Genomic DNA, 9,209 nt, shown 5'->3' with positions numbered 1-9,209 from the left:
TAGTAAAAATATTCAGAAAAATATAAAATTTGGTCTCCAAGCACATATTAATATGGAGAACAAGATGAACGGTTCGGATCGACCGTTTGGATTTTGAAAAGTCGAATTTGGACCGTATGTATTTTGGCCTATATACATTCGAATGCACATTAGTCACTCTCCATGTATATATATGTATATTATATATGGATTTGGCTACGGTGTTATGGGTTGCATAGAGGGCTACAGTGCTACAGTTTAATATTCGAGTTTTCAAAATTCTAACGGTCAATCCGAACCTATCACACCCCAAATCCCGGATATAACAGCCTGCCGCGTATATCTATTAAGACATATATACGCAAGGCAGTGGATCTTTTATATGCATTACCAATAACATCATTACATAATAACCACATCCCAAATTTCACGTGGTTATACTGTCAGACACAATCCAGAATCGTCTCTCTGTATCCGTGTAATAAACCTGAAAATGACCCATAGGGTGGGGGTGAGAATAAATTCTCTGTGCGAATTTGCCACAGTTAGATTATTGGACTTGCAATCAAACTCCATATTCGAAAATGAAACCCAAACCATAGCAATTCAAATCAATTCATATTCATAATAACAAGAATGCATATGCTCGACAACAATTCAATCAGCTGAATCACAATTAACGGAATTTCTAAGATGAATTTCAAACACAATATATATTTGGCTTAACTTGACACATTAGTGTTGGGTTTCGGGGTAACCAAAATCCGTTTAGGCTTAAGCTGCGAAATGACCGTAGAACAAAAATTTATACGGCCAACTTAAGCTCAGGATTAAACGGGGTATGTCAGGAAACTTTCCAAGGCGGTCCACCTTCAGTATTCCTTTGGCATCAAAACCCAATTTAATCATTTTTACAGATTTCTAAAACTTTAATCTACTTACCAATTAAATAGATTAATATAACATATTTATACCTTGTTTCCAAATCACAGTTGGAATGCAGACCGAGCGAGTAGAGCTACATCACGGGAATGATTCTCTTCGGAGCATCAGACGTCTGATGCCTCTATCGGTTATCCACCAGGACTAACCGGATAGCGGTTTATTTCTTTTGCCAGAAATACTATAAACTGCGGAATTATGCAAAAACACTATTCACGGAGAAAAAGACGAAAACCCGTAAACACGAACTTTTGGTTACTCAGTTTCATCAATGAGTAAAACTGAAATATCGCGAAATTCAAGAAAACACTATTCATCAATCCCATAAATATACTTCACAACAACCCGCAAGATTATACGTCAACTACGTATAACTTTCTTTTCTCAACCGAAACACTATTTGGGAGAGAAACCGAGAAAGAGAGAAAATACCGATTCGTTTCGACACGAAACGATACGAGTGAATTAGTATTTTATTCTCTCCATGCACCCCTCTATTTATAGCATCTAAAATGATGTGAAAAGACCAAAATACCCCTATGACAAGGCATGCCACCTAGGGGGTGAGGTGTCATGTGGATAGGATCGATGACGTGTCATCTGGATAGGATCGATGACATGTCATGCGGATAAGGACGAATCTGAAAAGACCCGAATGCCCTCGGCCCGAATACAAATAATATTCATATAATTATTCTGAACAATTATATTTCTTGCGGTTGTTGTTTCGGTAACTTTTATACAACGTACCGTGTACGTTTATAAATTAACCGTTGTTTTTGCTTGTCATCTTATATGACATTTATAATTTAATTATAATACGTATAATTAATTATAACCATCTTACTATTGATCATAACCAATTTATAATCAATCACAATAAGATTCTCTGATTAACTCCTATATGGTGTGACCCAATAGGATATGTGTTATGTTGGTAAATAGAGTTAAAATTGTTTTAACTTCTATAATCATGAGCGGTATCTGGCAGTATACATCATGACCATCCAATTACACAGATGATGCTGTACTGTACAATATCACGATCCAGTAAACTATTTACTTGTGTCTGTTCTTCTGTCTCATAGCTATCAGATTAGTTTCAAGGTAGATGTGTGTCATCCTTGCAAACTAAATCTTTTCTTGATCTTGAGTAGATTATCAAATATAATTACAAGACTTGTAATTATACCGCTAGCAGATAATCTTACTCTATCAAGGGGCCCAGTGATGCTATAGCTCGTATAAAATACGAGGGACAAATAGTATTCTTGGTAAACTATCACTTCCTCAGCTAAGTTATACATATGGAAAAGCTACCGTTATGACTGCTTTTTACGGACAGTATTAGATAACAATCACACATACATATTTCTCAGTGGGAACGATAAATATCTCATACTGTAGAACCTGACACTGAATGAAAACATAAATGACACAAACACAATTCTATTTAATGTTTCATTCGGGGTCTGTCAAATACCATGTTCCTAGAACACGTATCTATGTGATTAAAATGACATCTCGTGTCAGGTGGTTTGTAAAACTTAACCATCTTTTAATCCACATACTAACCTTATCGCGGTAATTAGTGTTCCTGTTAATTACCTTGGTCAATGACTTTTTAAGAGTATATATCATCTATATTATGGAGTTTCACAATTTCAATCATGAACTCGAAATGATCCATAAATTCAATAATACTCAAGGCAACAATATGATATATAAATAAACATTCAATTCATGAACAAAGTTTTATGATAATTTATCGTATTATTGACTTCTAGATTATTACAAACTAACAATTAGGGCTTGTAACAACTACAGATGTTCTTTCGAGCTGGATCCTTTATCAAACCCTCGTATGTAGGGTTACTGTCACCTACAGACGTCCCACCGAGCTGGACCCTTTATCTGACACCCATCTGTAGCTGTTTGGCTTAACCATTTCCTAAGGTCTGGTTACAAGTCACCTATACAGGTCAACTTGACAAAAATGCAATCACACGGAATCAAAGTCAGCCATCCTGCTCAACTTTGCAATTTCATTCAAATAGAATCAAAGTCAGCTATCAGCCTTGCAAAATTCATTAAACAGGTCAACAGATAGGTCACCGTCACCTTATCCAGCCACCTAAACAGGTCGATCTGGAAAATTCAGAAACATGTCAACGGATAGGTCACCGTCACCTTATCCAGCCACATAAACAGGTCGGTCTGGAAAATTCATAACAGGTCAACACATAAGTCAGTAGCGTCACCTTATCCAGCCACCTAAATAGGTCGGTCTGGCAAATTCATAACAGGTCAACGCATAAGTCAGCAGCGTCACCTTATCCAGCCACCTATACAGGTCGGCCTGGCAAATTCATAACAGGTCAACGCATAAGTCAGCAGCGTCACCTTATCCAGCCACCTATACAGGTCGGCCTGGCAGATTCATTCACATATAGAACAATTAATAAAACTAATCAATTAATAACCATGCCAACATGCCAAATAACCTTAACCGAACAATTCAAATTATTCTCATTTATTCAAGAATCAATATACAACATGAATTTCAAATTATGCAACAAACAAGCATTCAACATGACAAACGAATAAACACTTTAATTCCTGAAAATGAAATATCAAACAAGTCCAAGAATCCCGCACCTGATTACGACGAGCGTACCGCTTACTTATGGATCAAACATCTCGAAATGTCCAGCGAAGTTTTGCTTGACCGAGCCTACGCCTATATTACACATACTGGTTTAACCTTGGTTCACAAATTCGGTTTCCATAACAATTCAATTTACCGATTGGTTAACCCTAATTTGGTCAAAACCTCAAATTAGCCGTTAAACGTTCTAGCAATTCAAGATCAAGAGGTAACCCTACCGATTACAAATCTAATCGGTTGGATTAAACTAATCAATTCACGATTATGCCCAGTTTCAATTTTGGCACAAAACCTTAGAAATCAAAATCCACAACCGAGGTGAAATCGGGGAAAGAATCAGCAAATAACCAATCAAAGAAGCTCAAGGAGCTAGTCTACAAGCAATTCAGACACAAATCTCGAGTTTAAAATGAAAACTCGAGAAATCGAGAAATCCGAGATTTTAGAGAGAAACGGGAAGAGAAAGGAATACCGAATAGGAGAGCTAGGAGAGATCTACGGCCGCTTGCTCGGTTCCAACTTCGATTTCTCACAACCATCGGGGGTTTGAGAGGGAAAGGAAACTCTCTCACTCTTTTTCTTCTCTCTTGGGTGAAAATCACCAAAAATGGGGAAAGGGGCTAAGGAGAAGAGAGAGAAAGGAAAGAAAATCTGGTGTTGGTTAAAAAGACACCTTCAGTGCGGACGCACTCAATTTAGTGCGGGTCAGCCACCCGCACTCAGCACTTGGACAGATTTTCAGCAGTTGAAAATACACAGAAATATACACGAGTGCGGACGCACTCATTTTCAGTGCGGGTCGATCACCCGTACTCAACACTTGGCAGAATTTCGGCAACTTGGAAAATACATAAAAAATACCCCAATGCGGACGCACTCAGTCCAGTGCGAACGCACTCAGTACTTAGTCAATTTTTTATGAAAACGACACTGAACAAGGGAAAAGTCTGAGCCTAATGCGGACGCACTCAATTTCAGTGCGGGTCGGTCACCCACAATCAGGACTTGGTCAGAATTGGAGGAAAAGAGAAATTGGAATCAGTACGGATCACCCATCTGCACTCACACCAGTGCAGACGCACTGAGGAGAAATTCAGAAAACAATATAAGGAAAACAGAAGCCAGTGCGGGTCAGTCACCCGCACTCACCACCAGTGCGGACGCACTGAGCCTATAAAGTGTCAAAATCTCGAAATTTCGACGCGATTTCGATTCACACTTGTCGTACTTATTTAGAGAAGCATAATTTAAGATTTAAATTTCTATTTCGTTAGCACGGTTTTCAATTTTTGTCTTTAAAACATTCATAATTTAATTGTTAAAGTTTTGTAACGTAACAGAACCATTCATCTTGTTCTCCATATTAATATGTGTTTGGAGACCAAATTTTTTACTATTTTTTTAGATTTATTGAAAATCGTTGTTTTTCATACAAATCTGGACCATAAAAAACAACGATATTCAATAAATCTAAAAAAATAGTAAAAAATTTCCAAAAAATGTAAAATTTGATCTCCAAACACATATTAATATAGAGAACAAGATGAACGGTTTGAATCGACCGTTAGGATTTTGAAAAGTCAAATATTAAGCCGTAGCACCGTAGTCCTCTATGCAACCCATAGCACCGTAGCCAAATCCATTATATATAATATAATATATGTATATAATATATGTATATGTATATGTATATGTATATATTTATATATACATGTGAGTAAGGCTAGGGTGTGATGTGCTCACCAAGAGGGTTTGGTGAGCATAACTCTAAAAGTTCATCAGATCGACTCCATATGCCGAATCCAAACCGTTGAAATCCATGTACTTCATGAGTGATGCATATACATGCAAAATTTTAAAAGTTTCGAGTGTATTTGCTACACGGTCAAGCGGTCAAAAAAATAAACATTTTATAAGTTATATTATATATTCAATTTTTATTATTTCTTTGACCACTTGACCTTGTAGCAAATAAACTCGAAACTTTCAAAAAAATTCATATATATGCATCACTCATGAAGTACATGGATTTCAGCAGTTTGGATTCGACATTTGACATCGATCTGATATATTTTTGAAGTTGTGCTCACCAAACTCTCTTGGTAAGCACATCACACCCTAGCTTTACTCTATACATATATACATATATTATAAAAAAAAAATGAGTTTATAAAAAAAATGTATATATGTATATGTGTATATGCATATGTGTATATGTGTATATGTGTATATATGTATGCATGTATATATGTATGTATATATGTACATATGTATGTATATATGTATATATGTATCTGTGTATGTGTATGTGTGTATATTATACATATATTATAAAAACCGGAAAAAGAGAAGAAGATCAACAAGTTGTCAGAGTTTGAAATTTTTTTAATAAAGGCCAAGTTCTTAATTAGTGTTATATTTAGACTTGTGATATCTAACTGACAAATAAAATCAAAGTTCACCAAAAAAAAAAAAATCATAGTTATAAATAGTTACGACATCACTTCATAAATATATCAAATGTCTTATTTTTTTGGCATACACTCTAAACAAGAAAAAAATTTCTTCACAAAATTATTTAAATCAAAATACTAAGATCTCTATAAAAAAAAAAAGAAAAAAAAGGAAAAAAAAAAAGAGGAACGCCCGTGGGGGTGGGAGCGGTCTGGTGGCATTTCTGGGCTGCCTGCGGGCCTGGCGGTCGGGGCATTTTAAAAAAAAACCCAATGCAGGGTTATTTTTAAAATTAAGTTTTTTTTAGGGTATTAATAAAAATGGCCGCTAGTAGGTCCAAATCAACATTGCCCTCCTGATTGGATTTTTTTTTCTCCCTCTGAAATTCTGATTTGTAATTAAGGTTAAAATTAGAATGAATTTTTTTAATTCTTATTTGGTAATTAAGATGAAGTTAAAGTATTGAAAATTAGAAGTCAAAACATTGAAAATTATAATTAGTTAGAGCTTTGTTTTTTTATCTAGTATCTGATTAGCTATTGAAACTTGATTCGTTATTTTCTTGTCCTCCTATCGAAAATCCCGAATTCGTCTTTGAACGAGAACCAATATTTGATTTAGTGACAAAAACAATACTCTCTGTGTAGGAAGTCACAGGTTTGAAACTTGAATAGAAAATATTTTATAAATATTAAATATATAATTAGATAGCTTGATTTCCGTACTAATAAAACAAAAAATTAATCACAAGCGGGTTGTGAAATTTCTCTGTCACTTTGATTTGTAAGTGTGTTAGTTACAAACTTGCAATAGACGAAAGAATCTCTTGAAATTTTGATCTTTCGAAGAAGAGATTTTTATTTTGCACTATGAATAAACCAAAAGCAGAGGAAAATGACAAGTTGGGTAAGCGACGCTGAATGAAGTGGAATCTTATACAATTTATTATGTTAGACTACGAAATTTATCATTTAATGCCAGCAAATTATTTATTTTGATTTCATTAGGCTTTGTTTTATTGTACTAAGAGTCGCTTATGTGAAGTATTATTTAGTGCGTACGTACAGTTTATATTTTAAGTCATTAAAGTATTATCAGCTTGTATAATTAGATTAACAAAAAATGATATGTGTTTGATGTCCTATAAATATTATATTTCTCTCTTACAGTAAAGTCCAATTGATGAACTCAAAGAAAATCTAATAAAATGTGGACATAATTAAATGATACATAAACTGACTTAATTTGAAACTTTCCGACACAGACTGAATCTGGAAATGATTCGAATCTCACTTAAAACATATCAGGAGACAAATCTCAAGCGTCCAATTTGAAAGAATCTACCCTTGTTAAATGAGGGTCATATAATTTGTAGCATATATATATAGAGAGAGAGAGACAGAGATGGGCTATGGTGCATTGCAGTGCATAAGCATCCTTGTGCATTGGACCATAAATCATCGATTCAAAGTCTAAATGACCGATCCAAACCGTTCATCTTGTTCTCCATGCTAATATGTACTTGGAGACCAAATTTTATAATTTTTTGGAATTTTTTTACTATTTATTAAGCCACTTTGGAAATATGGATGAACAGTAAAACAGTAAAAAATTCTGGACCACCGGATCAGCGATTTTCAAAGTGGCTTAATAAATAGTAAAATAATTCCAAAAAATGTAAAATTTGGTCTCCAAGTACATATTAGCATGGAGAACAAGATGAACGGTTTGGATCGGTGGTTTATAGTCCAATGCACAAGAATGCCTATGCATTGCAATGCACCATAGCCCATCTGTGTGTGTGTGTGTGTGTGTGTGTGTGTGTATATATGGGATGGGTTACGCTACTCTATGGAGTAAAATGAGTTGGTGCTCCACGCCGCCATATTTTTATTTTGAAAATCTAAACGACCGATCCGAACCGTTAGATGTGATCTCCATATTGAAATGTGCTTGGAGACCAAATTTTACATATTTTGGAATTTTTTTACTATTTATTAAGCATTTTTTAAATTGTTGATCCGATGGTCCAGAAAATTTTACTGTTCACAGCAAAACAGAAATTTTGAAAAATGTTAATAAATAGTAAAAAAATTCTAAAAAATGTAAAATTTGGTCTCCAAGCACATTTCAATATGGAGATCACATCTAACTGTTTTGATCGGTCGTTTGAATTTTCAAAATGAAAATACGGCGTGAAGTACAAATGCGTTTTACTCCATGGAGTAGCGTAGACCATTCAGATATTTGATTTTCTATCTTTCTAAAAAAATAGTAAAAAAAAATTCAAAAAATGTAAAATTTGGTCTCCAAACACATATTAATATGGAGAAAAATATGAATGATTCGGATTGACCATTTGAATTTTGAAAACTCAAATATTGAACCGTAGCACCGTAGCACTCTATGCAACCCATAGCACCTTAACTTGACCCTATATATATATTCATCTCAAGTTCAAAGGACATCTCAAGTTTGTTTGACAGGAGAGGAAAGGACAAACATACTTACCCGGTTTGGCCAAATGGCCAGGGGATATTTGTCATTTCTTGCCAAATTATGAGGGTACTAAATATCTCCTTTCCCTCATCATCTATACCCTATAGGCATAAGCCTATACTTCCACCACTCCTCTTCAAATAAACAAATTTGGCAACAGCACCCCTTTCCTTATATGTCTCTTGCTTTACGCTCTCCTAGTTAGAAAGAATCACAAACAGGAACCAAATGCAAAGAGGATAGAAATTAACACAGAAGAGGAGAGAAGAAGAGAACCAATTAAAATGGAAAGAACACCATCTCCAGGAAACCAAAACTCACAAGAATCAGTAGACCTGTCTTTGACACTATCGAACACCCACTCGGCATCTCCACCGTGCCATGGCGAGAAAGACGTGCGTCTCTTTCCCTGTCTCTTTTGCAACAAGAAGTTTCTCAAGTCTCAAGCTCTAGGAGGTCATCAAAATGCACACAAAAAGGAGAGAAGCATAGGCTGGAATGCACACCTATATCAGATACCATCTCCATCTACATGCATCCCTCCACACCCCATTATTTCATCTCATGCATGCCGGCCTTCGCAACCTGTGGCCTATTATTCGCCTCCGGATGCATACCCGGTGCCACGGTTTGCAACTCATTCACCGCTTCTGGCGAGTGTTAGCTC

This window comes from Carex rostrata, chromosome 20 (assembly GCF_964058835.1).
Source record: "Carex rostrata chromosome 20, lpCarRost1.2, whole genome shotgun sequence".
Lineage (NCBI taxonomy): Eukaryota > Viridiplantae > Streptophyta > Magnoliopsida > Poales > Cyperaceae > Carex > Carex rostrata.
Note: the sequence above shows the minus strand (reverse complement) of the source record.